Here is a 19,805-nt window from a genome sequence, read left to right as displayed (position 1 = left end):
CAACACAGTCCTCTGGACGGCTAACCCAACTTTCCTGCACGTTGGTTTTCCGAGGAGCTATGGACTCAGAGGAAAATCTTTCACCTGGAAATAGGAAGCCCCGTGGGCCAATGCTGGGGACGATGGCCCAAGGTCCCTGTACTCAGGCACGAGGCTCATCTGGGAGTATCACCAGCTGGAAATCCCAGCTCACCCCACTTTGAGTACAGCCCTGTGTTGGCAAATCATGCATTTGACTTTTTGGATGTTTGGAAGCACGAGACATACGTTCACGCCAAGATCAACACCACAGCTGTGGAACTAGCGGGGGCCCGGCTGGCACCCCTCGCTCCAGCTGCCCTGGACTCCACGTGGCCGCTGCTCCTGGGGGACCACGCCCTGGTGTGCCTCCCTCATCCCCAGTCTCGGGGACTCCCAGTTAATCCAATCAGCCTTCCCGGGGTCAGGCGCTGGCGGGTGTTTAGAACACATCTGTTGTGGTCTCTTAAATGGTCTGTTTGAATCTTCTCAAGCTCATTTTCTGAGGAGTCTCAAGGAAGGGAAATGGTTTCAAAGCACCAGAAACCGTTTGCAGACTTTCTGCAGCTGGTGATGGAGTAATCGGCGTGGAAGCTGTGCTAGCTCTTTTTCACCAAGAAGGACCTAGAAAGCTGGACAAAATATATGGAGCAGGTGCATTTGGACATCGGGACAAGAGCCAGCGTAGAAGAACGGGAACAGATGAAGTGAGTCGTCTGATCAGCTCGGTTTCTCTCCTGGAGGTGGTGTCCCTGCTCCGGCGGGGAGGGCATTGCCTGGGAGCCTGCAGGACTGAGGAGGCAGGGGCTGGGCTGTGCGCGCGGGAGATGCCTGGAGGCGGGCAGGGGATGGTGAGCTGGGGCCTGACAGCTGCTGGAACCCAGGCCGGGCGAGGAGATGGGCAGCAGAGCTCCGGAGCCCGGGGCCGTCGATGCGGACCGGAGGGCTCATGCCTGCGCAGGGGGGGTAAGTGAGCTCTGGAGGGAAGCCTACTTAGATGCTTCTCAGGACATAACCACGGACCTCAGACTCGAAAGTCAAGAAGGCCTCCCTGGATACAAATGTAACCAGTTCCCTTGTAGTTATAGGAAACATTGTTCCCTGAGGTCTTTAACGTTTTGCTCAAGGGTTTGATGTCTAGAGAACTACAGACACATGTCACCAACCTCTCGTTCACCCGGAGTGAATAAGGCCGGAAACTACCGCAGCTTTACCTCCTTCAATATCAGATGCGTGTAGCAACGAGACCGCACGCTGGTTTTTCCCGGGGAGGACTCTTTCTAAAATATATTTTATTATTTCTACCTGCCTTGAATCTTTGAGATCTGATCTTTTCTGGAATGCTCTTCATGGGCCACTGTTGTTTTTGTCTGCTTCCCCCTTAAATTCTGGTCCATGCCTGCCTTTCCCTCCTCCTGGGACTCACCCTGGGCCATGCTTCCAGTCGGAGCACCTGGCCTGCTCACAGGCACGGACATCTGGTCGGAGTCTGGCCCGTCACGGCACTCCATGCCCGCAGCCACAGAGGGTGATCCAGGGATGGGGTTCTGAGTCCTTCCTTTACTCTGTGGGCCACACACAAAAACATCACTATCCAGACATGTGTTTTCTGGAGGTGTTTACCTTCTGCAGTCTCGATGGCTCCAGGCTTCACACTGGTGGTGAGGGGAGAGGGGAGAGCTACAGATGGCTGCATTTGGTCAGGGTTCTGCAGAGAAACAGAACCAATAGGACGTATATATGAGGAGATTTATCACAGGATCGGCTCAGCAACAAGTCCCACGATCTACCACCTGCATGCTAAAGAGCCAGGAAAGCCGTTGGTGTGATTCAGTCCGAATCTGAAAGCCTGAGAACCAGGCGCTCTGGTGTCCAAGGGCAGGAGAAAGTGGACGTCTGAGCTCAAGCGGAGAGCGTGGAGTGGTCCTTCCTCCACCTTTTTGTTTTACTTGGGCCCTCGACAAATCGGGTGACTCCTACCTGCACTGGTGAAGGCAATCCTTACTCAGTCTGCAGACTCAAATGCTAATTTCTTCTGGAAACACCCCCACAGACACACCCAGAAATAACGTTTTACCAGGTGTCTGGGCCTCCTGGTTAAGTTAACACATGGAATTAACTTTCCCGTACACTGTATAAGCTCCCACTTAATCGCCGTTGCCAGGCTCCACTCCTGACCTCTGGACTTGATGTTCCTGGCTCCAGAGACTTGATGCTTTAGTCTTTCAGAAAATAAAACTCCAGATGTTTGTGGGGAAATGTCTGCTATGGGTCCTACAGGGAGACTTCCACACTTTATTTTTTATTTAATAGCTTTTTTTTTAATTAATAAAAGACACACAGAGAGAGAGACAGAGACACAGGCAGAGGAAGAAGCAGGCTTCCTGATGGGGGGCCCAATCCCAGGACCCTGGGGATCACGCCCTGAGCCGAAGGCAGATGCTCAACCACTGAGCTACCCAGGTGTCCTGACTTTCACACTTTTAACCAAATCCCCAGTTTTATCTCTCCTCCTCACCCCCGCCCTCCATGCTTTTGGTACGTCGAGTCCCTGAGCCATTCTGGGGTACATCTGAAGTACATTCCGAAGTAGTTCATTTGCTGAGTGTCTGTGAACGGCAAATGTACCTTGTCTTTGTTTTCCTGAAATTACTTTAGCTTTGCTCTGAAGGATAGTTCAGCTGGGTATTAAAAAAAAAATCCCGACTTGACAGTAATTCTTCTTCAGGGCGTGGTGGTGATCACTTCAACAGGCTTTGGTATATCTTATTCTTGATGAGTTCGTTGGCAACTTAGCTGTTTCTCCTTCGTAAGAAATCTGTGTTTCTTCCCCGAAGCTTTTAAGACTTTTGTTTGTTTTTATTTATCCTCTCAGGTGCTTGGTGTGCCCTGTTTGTCTGAGTGTTCATGGATTCAGTTCTGAAGATTCTGAGCCACTTCCTCATTGTTAACCTCAGAATCCCAGGGCCTAAGTGTAATTTCCTGTTTTCTACTATTGGAATTCTCAGTACATATGTGCCAACTTTTCTTTATCTGGCATCCATGACTCTCAACTTTTTTCTCATATTTCCCTTCTTTTGACATCTCTGAATTATTTTCTTGATATCTCGGTGTTATCTTCTTGGTCAGTGCTACATTGCCGATTTCTAATTCACAAACTGTTTCTTCTAGGTAGCATTTATTCTACTCATTGAGGTTTTTTAAAAAAATTCAAGGCCATATTTTTCATTTCTCATGTTTTTGAAAGATTTTATTTATTTATTTATTTGACACACAGAGAGTATACGAGCACACAGGCTGCAGGCAGAGGGAGGGGTAGAAGCAGGCTTCCCACTGAGCAAGGAGTCTGATGCAGGACTTGATCATGACCAGAGCAGAAGGCAGACACTTAACTGACTGAGCCACCTAGGTGCCCCTCACTTATATCATTTTAAATTGGTTCTTCCCTATATTCTTCTACTTTGTGTTGATTGTCTTCTTGGTTAGTTTACCGATGTCTGATGGTTTTAAACAAATATACTTTGTAATGTCTTCTTTGATTGATTTATTATTTCAATTTCTCCCATTTGTTGTTAAATTCATTGGCTGGGTTTCATGGCATTAGTTTCTCTAGTGTGTTTTCAGTTTACTTTCTAAAGTCATCTTGAGTTGATGTTTTCTGTTTTATTTTGTTCCCTTAACCCCTATAACTGCCTCTTTTGGGTTCACAATTCAGAACTAGGTCATACTTCAGCAGACTGGGATTGCCTCCCCTGCGGGGGATTGCATGAGGCTGATGCGGTCAAGGTTCTGGTTGTGTTGCTATCTGTCCCCTGCAGGTAAGAGCTTCTTTTCAGCCCTCGTTGACAGGGTGAGAAGCTCTCTGCCAGACCTGCTCTTGCCTCTGCAGGCTCCCTGGTCCATGCAGCAACTAACTCAGCCTGTCTCGCTGCCGAGGCTTCAACACCCAGTGCCCTGGCTGGGGAAGGGGTGTCTCTGGCTTCTCTGCCTTCTCTAGTCCTGAGTCTGGGGCTTCAATTTCTGATTCTTATTGGGAGTTCCTGTTCCCTTTGGAGATCCCCAAATGCTTGTCCTGCTTTAGGGCTCAGCTGTGCCCTTTTAAACATACACACCCCAGTGCTGACAGGAGTCAGGGTGGGGTGGCCCTGCATGAGCTAGCAGACAGGACCCTGATGTCATGCCTCACACCCCACTCCAGCTTGTCTGTGCTCGGTCCCTATAGCTCTGCTGCTTTCATGTAGCCTCTGCTTCTCCCTCTGTCTGCCTCCAGGCTGGTCCCCGCACGTCCACTCTTCACATTGTCAAGAGGTCCTGCCCTTGTTTGGAAGCTCAGAAACATGGCAAGGCTCGGTGGTCCTCAGGACAAAGCCCTAACCCTTTAGCAGGCTTAGCACCCCTCTGTTCTGGGGCAGCTGCTCTCGCTCCCCCACCCCCCCAATGCTCCCCTACTCTTCCTGTCCTCATGTGTGAGATTAGATGGTCTGGCTTGTGTGGCCAGCCCTGTCCTGGTGCTTGAGCAGCACGTCTCCCACCCCGGGCCATGAGGCAGGGACGGATGTGCCCCATTCCCCTGTGAGCACTCCGGGGCCAGGTGTTCCTTCTCTTGGCTCTGGGGCTGGGTGTGGGGAGGTGCTCAGTAGTGTTTATTCAATTAACGGAAGGAGGCTTAGTGATTTGGCCAGCACTGCCATCACGCACATGTGGTTTCTCAGCCCCACCACTAAGTTAATCTGCCTCTGGCAGGGGCAGGGGTGGGAACAGGCCATGGATCAAAGTCTTAACCCGGCACCTGCCACCAGCCAAGGGAAAAAACAGCTCTTCCCTGAAAGGGGAAAAAAAGATCAAAGGCACCAAATGTATTGACGGAAAAGCCATCTCTGTGAGAAGGCAGAGGCAGTGGGTTCTTAGCAGTTATCATAAGAAGAAAACGAAAGTCAATACCCACCCGGAGAAAGTCAAATCTTGCGCAGCCTCCAGTGGCTTCCCAATCAATGCAAACCTCTTCCCCGTTAATATTTCTCCCAGTTAAGAGCTTTCACTCCTCAGATCCTTATTCACAGATCCATTTGTCCGGGCCTGCCGCGTGCCCTGTTGTTCATAAAATATACGTGCATGCGGAAGGAGGAAAGCCCGGTGTTCATTCAGCATACCCTGGGGTCCCTGAATTACAAGAAAAACAATTTCCCCTACAAAATGAGGATATTACACTACAGGGTGATGCCAATTGCTCCCAAAAGAACTTCTAATGGGGGTGGGGGGCGTCTTTCCTTGCTCAGATGAAATCTCACCACCAACACATGGAAGGCATGTGGTCAAACTGTCGGTGAGCGAGTGGACAGCTGCCTGACAAAGGCCACACGTTGGCCCCCGTGGGGTCTCACACCAGCTGCTCTGTGTTCCCCGGTGTGAGTCTGGCCAGGGTGGGTGCATGTTAGAGGTCTCACCCAGCGTGCTCCTCTGCTGTGGTCCGGGGGCTCCCCAGGGCAGACAGGGTTGGCTCAGGTGGACTGTGCATAAGCACCCAGCTGACCGGCATCCACAGCCACACCAAAGGCTTTGCCTGCCAGGCTCTGCTGTCCTGCTGCCCCTGGGTGCATGGAGCACACAGTCACATTGGGGCTGCTTTCTGGGTGCATCCCCTCACACTCGCTGATGGGCTTGCCATGCACAGGTGTTTGCATCTGTCCCCAGGAGGGAGCTTGCTGGGACACCGAGTGTCCTTTGCCCCCATTCTGTGTCACGCCTACAGGGGTGGGGTGGGCAGGGAGCAGCTCACAAGCCTTCTGAGGGCCTGTGGTGGAAAACAGCACCCAGCACCCCCATCAAGGGGAATCGAGGTGGAGGGAACCTGTGCAGCAGCACACGGTGGGGTGGGCGTGGCCTCTGGGGAAAAGGAGACCTGCTGGTTTACAAGATTCAGGGAAAGACAGTTCAGGTCAATGAGGGGGGGAGGGGAGGAAATTAGGTGCCACTGTGGAAAGCTGGCCGTGTTTCTCTTTTCCTGCCCCTTGTACAGTTGCCCGAGCTCCCCACCAGCCCCCACGCCCTTGCTTCTGCGGTGTCACCTCCAAGTGGGGAGAGTGTTTCCTGCCACGCCAGCTGTTGGGACGACTGAGCGAAGACCCAGCACCCAGCTCCGGGAGGGGGTGAGCCCACCGTGCTGATCACCCTGCTGTGGCCTGTGGCAGTGGCCACCTACTGCTCCCCGACGGCTCTGCTGCCCCCCGTTGGAGCCAAGGTCAGGAAGGCGGGGTTGGCAGGGATGCTGGGTGGGTGGCAATCCCCGTCCCCAGAACCCACGGTACAGCTCCTTCGTCCGACTGCTCTCCGCTCCTGCTGACCAGACTGATTCCCTGGTCTTCGTAGGTGAGGAAGGCACCTCCCTGGACCTCTAGGACTGGGGCTCCCTTGGTGGACTTTGGAAGATTCAGGAAGCCTTGCCCTGGGTGTGTTACTTGTCAGGGCCCCATTCATTTCCCTGCAGACATGGCCAGTAAATCTGCTTAGAGGGGACAGGCTCATGGGCTTAGTTTGGGGGGGCCATTGGGGGCTGCTCAGAGTAGGTTCTGGGGACAATGAGGCGTCCTGCAAGGTGGGCGCCTGGCTGGTCTCCTGGAGACCCAGCTGCAGCCCTGGCCTCCTGCCTCCTCCTGTGGTGCTCAGATTTGCTTCTTGGGGGCTGCCAGGACCAGCCTGCCCCCTCCCCATTTCTGGCATCCAAGGCTCCTGAGGCCCTGGCTGCCTGTGACAGGAAGCCTCGTGATGGGAGGACATTCTAGGGCAGGTGTCCCTGCTGCAAGGCCTCCCTGGCCATTTGCAGACGATCCCATTTGCTGCAGCAGAGGGCCATGTGGGGGCCGTGGCCAGGATAGTGACGCTGAGTGCAGGGACCCCGTGGAGGAGGTTTCTCGGAGGGGAGGAGCCTCTCAGAGATCCATGGTGAGGTTTGCTCAGCTATAGTTTCTTTTTTCTCTTTTTAAAGATTTATTTATTTATTCATGAAAGACACAGAGAGAGGCAGAGACACAGGCAGAGGGAGAAGCAGGCTCCCTGAGGGGAGCCCGATGGGGGACTCGATCTTGGGACCCTGGGGTCACACCCTGGGCCAAAGGCTGAGCCACCTGGGCGTCCCTCAGCTACAGTTTCTACTTCATCTTGTGAGTGAAAGAAAACCATGAGTTCCCACAAGGTGCCAGGTGAGGGTTGCTGAGGGCTTTGCAGGGACGGCCCCAGGTTTCCTTGCGGGGGCTGCTGGTTAGGTGCCTTCGGGGGACCCCCTCTCCCAGGCAGCTGCTTATGGTGACATGTCTGTGGGGAGCGGGGTCTGCAGAGGGCTTGGGTGTGCAGGTTCCCGGAGGACCCCCACCAGCCACCTCGAGCTGTGACCTCCAGTCGTGTCGGGGGGTTGCATGGCGGGGAGCAGCTGGAGCCCCTGCTCCCTCACGGGCTACCGTGGGGCTGGGGTTTGCGGGGAGAGTCTGCATGTGACCCCTTCCAGGCCAGCAGCCTTCCAGAGCCGACCATTCAGGTTTCTTCCCTTCTAGTGGAGGGTGATCATCTCTGTGGAGTGAGATCAATTAAGCAGCAGAAAGGAATTACTTACGTCTTGGCACATAAGGAGGCTCGGGCGTGAGTGTGCAGCCGTTCCAGAGCCAACATGGGCCCAGCAGCGCGGGAACCAGCTCTCCTCAGGCAGGGACGGCGGAGCTTCCTAGTGGACCCAGTGTCTGGCCTCCCTTTCTGGATGCACCTTCCCGCCTTCCCTGGTGGACCGTGAGCCGCAGGCAGGAGTTCAAGTCCGGATGGGTCCCTGCCTCCCCTCCCCTTTGCCCCTTCAAACAGCCTGGAACGAAGATGAGAAGGCGGGAGCTGGAGCAGCCATCCTGGGCTGTGCGGGTAGCAGAGCGGCTGACGGAAGGATTCTGGGTGCCACGTGCCCTGGAGTCACACGGGGTGTGTGACTGAAGCTGTCCTGCTTGTGCTCCTGTGTTTGGGGTCCCTTTGTTACAGCAGCACGACTTGTGCCTTAGGGGCCCCCCTCTCTTGCATATGACCCCTGACCTCACCCTAAGGCTGACGTTACTTTAAAAACCTTTGCTTCCGACTCCGTTTTCCAAGGCCAGTTTACCAGACTCATTTGCTGAGACAGGACGGCGAAGGCGGCCAGTACTGAGCTCTTCTAACGACTCCCCCCATTTTACTTCCCTCTGCTGTCTGGCTTCTCTCTCTGCACTGGGGCTCACAGCAGGGCCTGTGCGAGGAGCCCCCCGAGACCGAGGCCCCCCAGGGCAGCAAGTTCCGGAGGAGGGCGTCGGGTGGAAGGTGCAGGGTGCTTGGGCTGCAGACGCCTCGGCCTGGCGAGCTCCGCGCCTTGTTGAGGAAACCAGGGCTGGCCCGGATTCCAGAGAATGAACCGGCGATCCCAAGGGGCATGGCCTTTATATTGTGCACTTTTGTTTTTAAAACATTACAGGCCTTAGATCCGCTGTTTCCCTTCACCTTTGGTCACTCTGGCTCCAGGCTGGAAACTCATCTCCCACCTCTGTTCCCGTCTGATGGATGTTTCTGCTCATCAGAATCATTTCCTGCTACGTGGCACCTCGCCCCTGTTCCAGGAACCAGTGAGGGCAGCAGGCGGGAGGCCGGCTCGGGTGACCCTTGCCGATCCGGCTTGGCTGGCCAACCGTTTGTGGGTGATCCCTCGCTCAGCCGCAGGCCTCCCAGAGACCCCGCTCTTTCCTGGTCACGGAACCAGCAGCTCAGTGACTGCTGTGGGGTTTGTGGGCGCCAGGGAACCATGTAGGTTCACCCGGACAGGCCCCCCCAGCTCGATCTGGCCTCTGCGGGCCTCCCCCCGTGAGGACCTTCACCTGGGTCACCTGCTAACGAGGATGGGAGGGGGCTCCGTGGACACCTCCCTGGCTGGGGGCGAAGTCTCGGGCTGGGGGCCCAGGGCAGTATGTGGGCTCCACTGTCTGGGGGCCGGCGCGAGGCTTGGGAGACAGTGGCTGACTCTCTCCCAGCTTGCTCTGGACCCTAGGACTTGGGAGACAGCCAGGGGGGTCTGAAAGGCCAAGGACCCCTGGGCAGGCATGGCCGTCCTTAGGGGAGCTGGTGGCAGTATATGGACGGAAAGGCGAGTGCCAGCTTCGGTGGGCCTCAGGTCATCAGGGCCACCCCTGAGGGTGATGGAGGAGTGGGTACTGTCCTGGTCTCCCCCGGGGCCCCAGTGGCCCGCGAGGTATCACGGACAGCACCGCTGACCCGGCAACGTCGGCAGACCCCTGAGACTTCCAAGACACGCAGGAATAAAGGCACGAACGCCTGAGTGGACTTTCGTCCGGCACGACCGGCTTCCCCTCGTGTCCCGCTCCTTCCACTCTGCTGGTTCCAAAAGCAAATGAGCACAACGTCTGTGAGCAAGGAAAGTGGAGACTCCTGGCTGGTTCAGGGTGCCTCCTCCCTGTGGCCCCACAGGCAGTCCCACCGTCGGGAGGCCCCCAAGAGATGCTGACCGACCGGGCCTCAGGGCCCCTGCCTCCCCCTGCCAGGGGCTCGGTGTCCTCGATGGTGCAGTGCTGGCATGAGTCACACGCAGCCAGACCCCAGGGGACAGGACCCCAGGAGCGGCTCAGCTCCCCAGGTGCTCCCTGTGTGGGTCCGTCTGGGTCCACGTCATGACGGAGAGCTGGAAGGTACAGGCAGCTCTCCCCAGAGATGAGAGGGCAGGTCCCCCCTCTCCGCAGCAGCAACTGCCCCCGCCACCCAGAGCCACTGGCCTCTCAGTCTCCCCTGCCCCGGGCCCATGCCCCTCGACACTGGAGGGGACAGATGGAGGGCACAGCCAGGGAGGCCGGGGCACGGCTCCCAGAGGCGGGCCGAGGGACAAACGTCACCCGTGGTCCTGGGATGCCCCTGCTCCAACCAGTCGCCTGCGCCTCCCCGAGGCCAGGTGTCCCTGCTGGCCTCCAGACCCCGTCCCGCAGGTCGCTTTGAGGGCGGCTGGTGGGAAAGCAGCCTGAAGAGCCACCCCAGTCCTGTTTGGGGAAAGCAGCTGTGTGGGCCTGAAGGCTCGCAGTTTGGATTCACTGGAAGGAAACCGGGCCATCTCCCCCTTCTCAGAAGTTGTCATTTATGCAGAGATTTCCTGGAACTGCCAGCACGTCCCCCTCGGGCAGATGGCCTCGTAATTACCCTCCGGTTGGTGGCCGCTTGGCCTCCCCTGGGTGCCTGCTGGCCGAGCAGGCGTCTGAGCGCTCCCGGCTTCCTGGAAGTCCCCCCCCCTCCCCGGGGAGGGGAGCCCGCAGCCCGGTTGGGACCCGCCCCGTCCAGACGGATGCTCGGATGCTCGGATGCTCGCGGTTTGGAATGTGACAGACGTGAGCGAGGCGTCTTTTTCTGCTTGTGGCAAAGGGGCTGCAAAGTGAAGAAACGTGCCAGCAAAACCCACGGGTGTCTATCCGACTGAGTTGGGAGGGAGGGCGCCTCCCTCTGCCAGCTGGTCGCCTCGGCCCTTGGGGTTGTCGGGCACACGGTCATCAAAGGACGGCCCGAGGGACGTCGGGAGCAGAGCGTCACACAGAACGAACGCACTAAGCCCAAAACAACCACGAAGGTCCAACGGTTTTAGTTTTTTTTTTTTTTTTAAATTTTTATTTATTTATGATAGGCACACAGTGAGAGAGAGAGAGAGAGGCAGAGACACAGGCAGAGGGAGAAGCAGGCTCCATGCACCGGGAGCCCGACGTGGGATTCGATCCCGGGTCTCCAGGATCGCGCCTTGGGCCAAAGGCAGGCGCCAAACCGCTGCGCCACCCAGGGATCCCCGGTTTTAGTTTTAAAAATGACCCCAGGACCCTCTGCCGTGGGGCACGGCCACGGCTTTTCTCTGCAGCCTTCGCGGCCGCCCTGGTGGTCCCGGTGCCAGTGTGAGCCCACCCTCATCCCCCACTCGTGCCCATCCCGGTTCTTCTAGATGCTCCACTGTGTTGGACAGACCCTGCCCTGTGGGTCCGACCCGGGGTCCCACTGCCTAGGGGACACCCGGGGCTGTCCCCCGCGTCCACCGCAGTGCGGGATGGCCCACGCAGGGTCCTGCTGACAGCCGTGGGCTCTCCGGAGATCTCTCCAGAACGCACTCCCGGGGTCGCCGAGGGTCCGACCCTGCTGGCCCCTTCCCGCCGTCTGAGAAACACCCCCGCTCACCGCTCAGACTGGAGGCTGCTCATTCCCCCCAGGCCAGGCCAGGCGCGTTGGGCTAATTTCATCACTTTTGTTAAATTCAGAGGTAGGGTAGGCCGGCCCCCTCACGGGCTGGTTTTGTCTATCGGAAGCAAAGCGTTTTCCTAAAAATCGGTTTAGATTTGCGGTTTGGGAGAGACAGGGCTCTCGGAAGATGCTTCTCTACTCATTCCCATGCAGATTCCCACAGCCTCTGCGCCCACAGTGTGGCTGCAAACCCGAGCCGCCCCCGCGGCTTCACCCCAGGCCTCTGCACCCTGTGGGGACGTGGTGGGGGGAGGAGCCCCCAGGTGAGCCGGCCCCAGGGCCCATCCTCATCCCCCTCCTGCACAGAGGTGCTGGTACCTAGAAGACCCAGCCCAGGACGACTCCCACCCAGGAGTCAAGAGGGGAGCCCCGTGTCTTCCCGGAGCTTGGAGGGGCTGTGTGCGCGCCTCCCGGGTCCAGGTGCGACCCTCCGGCCCTGCTCCGCACAAGGACATTTGAAGGTTGAGGCTCACTCCGGGATCAAGATCAGGGGGCTGCGTCTCATGATTTGAGGATTCCGTATTTGTGAATTCTCTTATGTGCTAAAGTCATTTGTCGCCCGAGCGTCACTACTTGGAGCTTTTGTGGACATCCTCGGACATTCGCAGGGAGGTGGCAAGTTGGATGTGCACGTTCCAAGGTCGAACGAGTGATGCTCGGCCTTCTTCAGGCCACTGTGAGCAAGCGTCCTATTTGGTGTAGCTAGTCCTGCGTTTCTAGCATTTTTGCTTCCTACAGAGTAGGAAGGGCCTCACCTAGAAAATCCGGGTGTAGCTAAGCCTCCGTCAGGGGTGAGTGACGGGGCCGTCGGCCGGGAGTTCAGCGTAGCGTGTGAAGTAGGGGGTCCTTAAGCAGAAGTGCCCATCGAACAAGGTCACGTAGGGGTCCACTGATGACGATGCGACCGGGGACTTTCTGCACGGAGCTGCCCTTCCCGGGGAGCAGCGGTTCAGGGTTCTCGAGTTCGGGCCCGGCAGCCACCTCACAGAGGCCCCTGCTGTGAGTATCGAGGACGGGCTCTACCTCAGAGAATACTAGAAAGCAGAGCCGGGGAAGCCAAACTGTGGCCCAGCTGCTGAGGAGCCCGCCTGTGTGTCGGAGCCTCGGGGGCTCCCCAGGTGAGCTGCCAGCAGAGACGGCTTTGCATTCGGGGTGTTTCAGTGGGTGGACGTGGTGGGTGGGGCCCCAAAGCCCCATCTGAGCCTCTTGCCTTGCCAGCACCAGCTGCAGGAGCTGACACCAATTATTTGCTTTTTCTGTCTCCCTTTTTGCTCATGGGGCTCTTGAGGCCGAGTCCTGGCCCAGGGGACATAAGCTGGTCCCTAAGGGGTTCCTTTGGTTCTCTAAGGTGGGGTCTCCAGCTGAGCCCCATCTCTTCCTGCCCAGCCTGGAGCTGAGAGCTGCTTTATTCACTTTAGTTTTTACTTTGCAAAGTTTTTTTTTTTTTTTTTGTCGATGCTTCTTCCAGATTGGCCCCAAGACCGCCCGTGGATGCCTGAAACCATAGTACCAAGCTCTGGATATATTGTTTCCTCCTATACATGCAGACCTATGGGATTAGCGACAATAATCACTACCACAATTGTAACGATATGTGTAATGAAAGTCTCTCTCTCAGCTCACCTGGTGGGGCTGTGCCCACTTTCTGCTGCTTATGCCCACGTGAGGTGATGAGGTGCCCACGCGATGAGGCGAAGCCAGGTGGGTGGCGCAGGCCACGCGCAGCTCAGGCCCTGCTTGTCGGTTCTGGCCACGGGATGCCGCAGCTGTCACCGATCTCCAAGGTCCCGATGGGCCTGCGCTGCCCCTTGCACAACCTGCCTTCTGGAGTCACTGGGTCCCGAGCAGCTGGACTCCTGGGTTCCGGTCCTGGCGCGGCCGCCCCGTCACTGTGCTGGAACGTGCGGGGTGCTGCACCCTGGCGCTGGGATTACTGCGGAAGCCCTGACACCGCAAATGCTGTTGGACACGAGCTTGGCGCTCGGTGAATATCTGGAGGGTAAAGGCTTGCCTCTGGCTGTCATCGTGCGTGTGCAGCGCCAGGGCCCGGGAAGGGCTTAGAGCTGAGTTGGTGGGAAATGCCCCATCAGGGTCCAGCGGGGGCCCGGATCTGCGGACGGGTGGGCCTGTGGTGGCCTGAGATGCCGCTTGGGTCTGATTGCTGCACCCAGAAACTTCCTCTCTGGCCCTGGCTTGCTCACCTCTTCCTTTCCCACCCTCACTGCTTTCTTTCAGCCCCAGGGAGCCACATCTTTTGAGCTGGAAGGAGTCACCTTCACTCTCCCTTTGGGGGGAGACGCAAAGGTCTGGTGGATCAGGCCTTGGCAGGTGGGTGGCCTTGGGCCTGCCCGATAGCCCTGCGGCGTTGGCTCTCGTCCAGGCCCTCGGCTGCCTCCCACCCTCTGGGGCTGGAGATCCAGTGGAGGAAATGAGGGCCAGAGGGACGGAGGGAGGGATGGAGGGAGAGAAGAGGCTTTGCCTTTGCGCTTCTGGAGCCTCGGGGGTCTCTTCCAGTTTTGTGAATTTGGAGCAGGGGAGGGCTCTGTGGGCCATTGTGCTCAGGGGCCCCAGGGCATCATGAGGCCCCCGCGAGGACCCCTGCTTGTAGCTGGTGGGGATGAGAAGCCGTGTTGAGGGTCTCCTGAAGACCCTTGGGTGCCGACCACCATCCCTCTCGGCCCCACATTGTCGGCCAGCACCCAGGATGACAGATTCAGGCCACAGCCCCCAGGGTGGCCCGACCTTGGGTCTTGAACCTCACCCCTCCTGGGGGGAGAGGGGTTAGCTGGGGGCAGGCCCGGGTTCCTCCCCACCAGTAAGTGGATGGGAGGGCGGGGAGCAGGGCACCTGCCACCAGAATCTCACCTCACGTGAGAGGCTTTGCAGGAGCTCAGGTCCACTGCCGGGACAGGTAGGGGCTTCATTTTTTGTCGCAAATGGAAGAAGTTCATAGAGACGCCCGTTACCTGCATGGCCCCGTAAACACACTCCTGACACCCTTGAACGAGCATCCTTTTGACTTTGGGGGAACCTCTCAGAGATGCCTGGCGAGGAGGCATCGGCCAGCACCTGCTGCGTGTGGGAGGGCAGGACTCCGAGGGACCCAGGGAGGCGGGAGCCGAGGCGGAGACCCCGTGTCCTGGTGACTGCGTGCTTGACCCCCTGTTCCACATCCGTTCCCACACCGAGCTTCTCAAGAGAGGGAGAGATCTCTGCACCCGGCTCACCCCGGGGTCGTCGTGTGCAAAAAGGCGCTCTGGAGGCGAGGCGCCACCTGCGGTGACAGGGGGCCTGGAGCTGGAGGAAGGGTCGGGATGGATGCACCCTGTAAGGCCTGTGCTCCCCTGAACCACCCGTCCCCCAAGTGTAGGGGCCCGGCTTTCCCGGCTCCTCCCCGTGAGTGCTCCACGGCGGCGTAGACGCTGCGTGCGCGGGAGGAAGATAAGGCGGGTGCCAGCAGAGCCGAGGTGGCCGGCCCCCCGGCTGCCAGGAAACGGGAGGCTCCAGCTTCGTCATCTTCGTGAGGGGGCTGTCCTCCCCTGGGCCTTGTATTCCTTCAGTGACGGAAGCAGAGCCCTTGGGGTGGAGTCTGGCCGGGCCTCTCAGAGGTGACGCCCCCGCTTTCGGGGCCCCTAGTGCACGTATACGTATGTGAGAAGCCAAAACGGGGTTTCAGAAGCTGTGGCACATCGTGTTTACATTTAACGAATTAGCTTTTAGCACATAACAATGAAATGCCACGTAGTCGTGCTATTCAAAATAAAGTCACAGGGTTTACGAAACACATCACTTCATGATGCATGTGGCTCACGGGGTCAAGCTTCCAGGCGCCAGGGGCCTCTCGTCTCCCTTCAGTCCTGATGGGAAGCTCCGAGGCTTCCTGGCAGAGGGGAGCCCCTGCCCGGCCCCAGGGGGCACCCATCCCTCTGTCTTCCTGCTGCTGACCAAGCTGCCGAGTTCCCGGGCCAGCAGTTGTGCCCCCGGTGAGCTGGCCGGCTGGACTCTTGCACCAGGCACAGCGGTCCTGCTGGTGCCCCCCGAGGAGCAGCGTGAGAACTGTAGGGGGCTGTGTCCCCGCGTCCACGTCCTCCCACCCAGAACTATTTAATACCTTATGCAGCAGAAGGCAGGATCACGTTAAGGATCTTGGGGGGCAGGAGGAGTCTATGGGGATTAACAGGTGGGCCCTACGTACCGTCACAGGTGCCGTTAGAGAAGGAGGCAAGAGGAGAGCAGAGAGAGATGGGGTCACAGCCGGGGTCACCAGGGGCCGCCAGGAGCTGGAAGAGGCAGGAGGGGGTGTCCCCCAGAGTCTCCGGAGGGAGCACGGCTGTGGCTAATACCTGGATGTCAGACTTCCGGCCTCCAGAACTGAGAGAGAAGAAATTCTTATTGTGGCAAGCCCTTTGTTCTGGAAGCCCCCAGGAAACGGACCCGGGCATTTTCATCTTTGTGCTTGTTTCCATACTTGGCTCGCCCCCTGCACCCCGGTGTCCTCCTGCTGGGCTGAGCGCATTCTCACGTGTCCCCTGTGACCTTGCCTTCCTGGGACCCCCGAGCCGTGGCTGGCAGGCCTGCTGCACACGGGGCACCTGCAGATCGGGTTGACGTGTCTGGGGCACAGCCTGGCCATTGGGCCTTGGAAAGCTCTCCTGCAGATCCCGGCTCAGTGGTTCAGGCCCAGGCGGTACGTCCTAGGGGTGGTGGCCCCTTCGCTGGGAGCAGAGGCGCCGAGCCCGCCTGGCCCGTGTTTGGCGCAGTGTCACTCTGTAGACAGCAAGTATCTATCGGGCAGACTGAGCGCACCTTGACGAGCGAGGCTGTGCTAACACCTGTATTTTAGTTTTTCTGGACTTCCTGGGACACGGCTGAGCCACCTTGAGCACACAAAGAGAGTAAAGGCTGTCCCTTTCTTCCCTATGTTTGGACTTCAAAAGTGGTAAAACCACCCAAAGAAGCTCAGGGGATGCAATTGCTTAATGATTCTTGTTTGCTTAGTCGCCTGACCGGGAGGATAGAATAGTGGCCAAGGTCCTGGCAGTATGGAACGGAGCTGCCCCAAAGCCTCGGCTCAGCAGCCGGCCATTCCCTCATTTTGATTTGGGAGTGGAGCTGTCAGCCCAAGGACTCAGACGCCCCGGGGAGCCTGCCCGGCGTGGCCACCTCGGCTGTGAACCGGGTAGCCGGTGAGACCATGAGCCTCTGTGCCCCGATGGGGTGCTCGGGGGTGGAAACCGCCACCCTGTCCCAGCAGGAAAGCCAGTGGTGTCTGCACGCTGCAGTCAGGGGCTCCCGTCCCCTAACATGTCTTGGCTGGAAGGGACCAAGTCTCCAAACAGCTTCTGGGTCAGGCCACAGTCCGCGAAAAATGCTCTCACCCCTCCTCCCTTTGGCGACCTGCCTTAGCTAAAGACGGGAACCACATTTGCGATTGTGCTCGAATCATCTTGGGTGCTGCTTCCCTGAGAACTCCCTCCTACCTGGCAGCCATTCAAGGAAAAGAAGAGAACATCCCTCTGCGCCGGCTTTATTAATTAAAAACGTTGATTTGGGGCACCCGGTGGCTCAGTGGTTGAGCGTCTGCCTTCAGCTCAGGGCCTGACCCCGGGGTCCTGGGATCGAGTCCCACATCCCAATCCCCTCAGGGATCCTGCTTCTCCCTCTGCCTGTCTCTCTCCCTCTCTTTCTCTCTCTTTCTGTGTCTCTTATGAATAAATAAATAAAATCTTAAAAAAAAAAAAGAAAAGTGGATCTTCTCACATCTGAGTGCTATGTTCACAGGCTCAAAACCCAGAAGGCACCTGACCCTACCACGTATGCACCTTGTCCAAAGTCTCACACCTGATACGAACACTAATTCCAAATGGATCGCAGGTTACCTGTTGAACACGATACCATAAAACTTCCAGGAAAAAATAGAAGGGCGTCACGATCTACGGCGAAGCGTTTTTTAGACTTGCCACAGCAAAAGCACATCCGTCAGAGGGAAGATTCTACGCCAGACTTCATTAAGATGAAAAACTTCTGCTCTGGGAAAGATCTCGTGTGGAGGCTGGAAAAGGCAAGTTACAGACAGCGACGCGGTGTTTGCAGACTGCGCGTCCCATGGAGGATTAGGGCCGAGGCCACGCCGAGAAGTCTCCACCGTCAAAGCAAACGGGTCAGGGCGTGGGTGGAAGGCGCGGGTGGAAGGCGTGGGCGGCCGCAGAGGGTCTGCAGAGGGCGAGCAGGGCTCGGCCCCTGAAGCGGGTACTGCGGGGGGGCGGGGTTCGCCGTCGGAGTGGCAGGCCCACGGCGGCGAGCACACCAGGTGTGGGGGCCGTGGGCGCACGGCCGGTGGGAGGGGACAGGGTGCGGCCTCTCTGGACAAGCCTCCCCGGGTTTCTTACGAAACCAACGTCGGCCTTTCTCCAGGAGGCCTGAGGGCCGTGTTCACCCAAACAGCGCACACGGTGCTCACAATCGCCCTAACCTGGAAGCACCCCAGAGGTGATGTCCTTCCACGGGGGTGGGCGGCTGAGCCGACCGCAGCCCTCAACCCCCGGCATCGTCCACGGACGTGGCGCAGCCTCGGCTCGTGCGACAGCTTGCCGGGTCCTCAGAGAACCGTCCTGGGAGAGGAGACCCGTGTCCAAGGCTTAGGGTCCGCGCCGCCCAGTTTCCAGCCATTCTGGAAGTGGAGCGATCGCCAGGCCGGGCCAGGGAGTGGTCTCCAGGGGTGTGGCGTGCGGGGCTACCGTGGGTCAGCGGGGTCGTCACGTGGAGCCTCACGTGTTCCAGAACTGCCTGGGACCAACGTCACGCACGAGTGTGAACGCAACTGGTGACATCTCTTGGGGTCTTGGGGCACAGATGCCTGCTCCCTGCCTGACCCGAGCCTCACGTTTACACTCAGGCTCCTGCACATAAAGGTGGTTATGAAAAATGTATCTTGACCGGGAAGGGCGGCCCGGTGCCGTGGCTGCGACGTGGGCCGAGAGGCACCAAGCACCCCGACCCCCGGGCCCGGGCGGGGAGCGCCTGACCGCTGGCCTCCGTCCACACCGCTGTCCACAGGCAGGGGCAGAAGGAGCACGGCCGGGGTGGAGCTGGGGGCCCGGACAAGTGACCTCCAGGCCGGCCCTTTCCACCCGATCCCGCTTCTCGTTGGCGTGGCTTTACTCCCTGGACACCCCCAAGGCCTTGGCCCTTGAGAGGGGAGCCGAGCCCTTATTCCTGGCAGGACGGGAGTCGACTCTGCCCTAAATAGAAATACCATTCATAGGGAAGCATTTACCATCAATGAATGGGAGAGGACGGTTACGTAACCCCTGTAAAAATAGACCGACGCTGAAATGTGCTCAAAGGGCCGGAGGGGAAATCTCCGGTTAAGCTCCTGATGAAACAGACTGGCTTCTGTCCCCGGGGATCCTCGGGGCCGTCGGGACAGGGACGATTCGGCTTGTTTCCCTCTGGCCGGAGAAGGCGGCTGGTTGTGTCGCGCAGCAGCGGCCGGCTAAGCCTGTCCCCGGTGGAAGGAAGGCCGGCTCGGCGACCCGGCCGCTCCGGGACGGTGACGCTGTCCGTTGGCGGTTGCTGTCTCTGCTCCGGGATGCCCTGTGTCGCCCGCTGATCCAGATCCCCTCCGCGCACCTGTGCGGACGCCCCCTTTCGGGGCTGCAGGGCAGGGAGGGGAAGGGTGAGCACGCTGAGCAGGGGTGCGACTGACCAACTCGGGTCCCGGTGGGGTGGGTTTGTGGGGCACCAGCCTCCCCACTCTCTTGGGTGACCCTTGAGCCTCCTGCCACCCGCCCACTGTCTCATGTCCCCTCCCCACCTGGCTTGTGTAATGCCGACGACAATGCACCAGGGGCTTTTGGGCCTTTGCAGCTGGGACCCCCGGATGCTCATGCGGCCCCACGAGGAGGCTGCTATTACTACACCCATCTTACCGAGGGGGACACTGAGGCGTGGAGAGGCTAAGTGGGTCACTGTGGGTCACCCCCAGCTGGGGTCTGAGCCCCAGCAGACTGGTTCCAGAGTCCAGCTCTTCAGATGAGCGCCCCTTACCTGGGGAAGGTCGAATGTGCCCCGGGACCCAGGCTGGGTGCTGGCAAATGCAAACTCCTCCCCTGTCCCCACCCCACCCCACCGCACCCGCATGGCACTCTGAGCTGCTCCTTCCGCGTGTCTGTTTTCACGCGTGTGCACCGGCTGCCTGGGGTGCTCACAAGCCTCCCGCCTGCCTGCCTGGTGGAGGCGGCGAGCTGAAATGCTGCTTCCGGGCAGCAAACCCAGAGCTCACCCACAGGGGCAAGGTTGTGTGAAGCGGGGATGCCAGGAAATAAGGCAAAGATGGAGTGTGGGGACGCGGGGTGACCTCGTGACCCGGGAAGGGGAGGGCCTCCCCGAGAGCAGTGTGGCATGTGAACACAGACCCGAGGGAGGTGGGGAGGCAGCCACCCGAGGAGGAGCCCTCGAGTGAAGGGAACAGCACGTGCAGAGGCACGTGCACACCCCCAGCAAGGGCAAGTTTCCTG

General features: G+C 58.5%; 1 long non-coding RNA gene across 1 annotated transcript in view; it reads left to right on the top strand.

Annotated features, from left to right (window-relative positions):
- Positions 1 to 17,032, top strand: part of LOC140595694 (uncharacterized) — a 41,858-nt gene extending 24,826 nt beyond the window's left edge. The window contains exons 2-3 of the long non-coding RNA XR_011997506.1: positions 6,035 to 6,256; positions 12,755 to 17,032. This is a non-coding gene — a long non-coding RNA (uncharacterized lncRNA). The remainder of the gene's footprint in view (positions 1 to 6,034; positions 6,257 to 12,754) is intronic.
- The last annotated feature ends 2,773 nt before the right edge of the window (positions 17,033 to 19,805 follow it).

The sequence above is a fragment of the Vulpes vulpes genome, chromosome 15 (genome assembly GCF_048418805.1).
Source record: "Vulpes vulpes isolate BD-2025 chromosome 15, VulVul3, whole genome shotgun sequence".
In the NCBI taxonomy this organism is placed as follows: domain Eukaryota; kingdom Metazoa; phylum Chordata; class Mammalia; order Carnivora; family Canidae; genus Vulpes; species Vulpes vulpes.
Note: the sequence above shows the minus strand (reverse complement) of the source record. Positions and strands in the feature narration are given on the sequence as shown.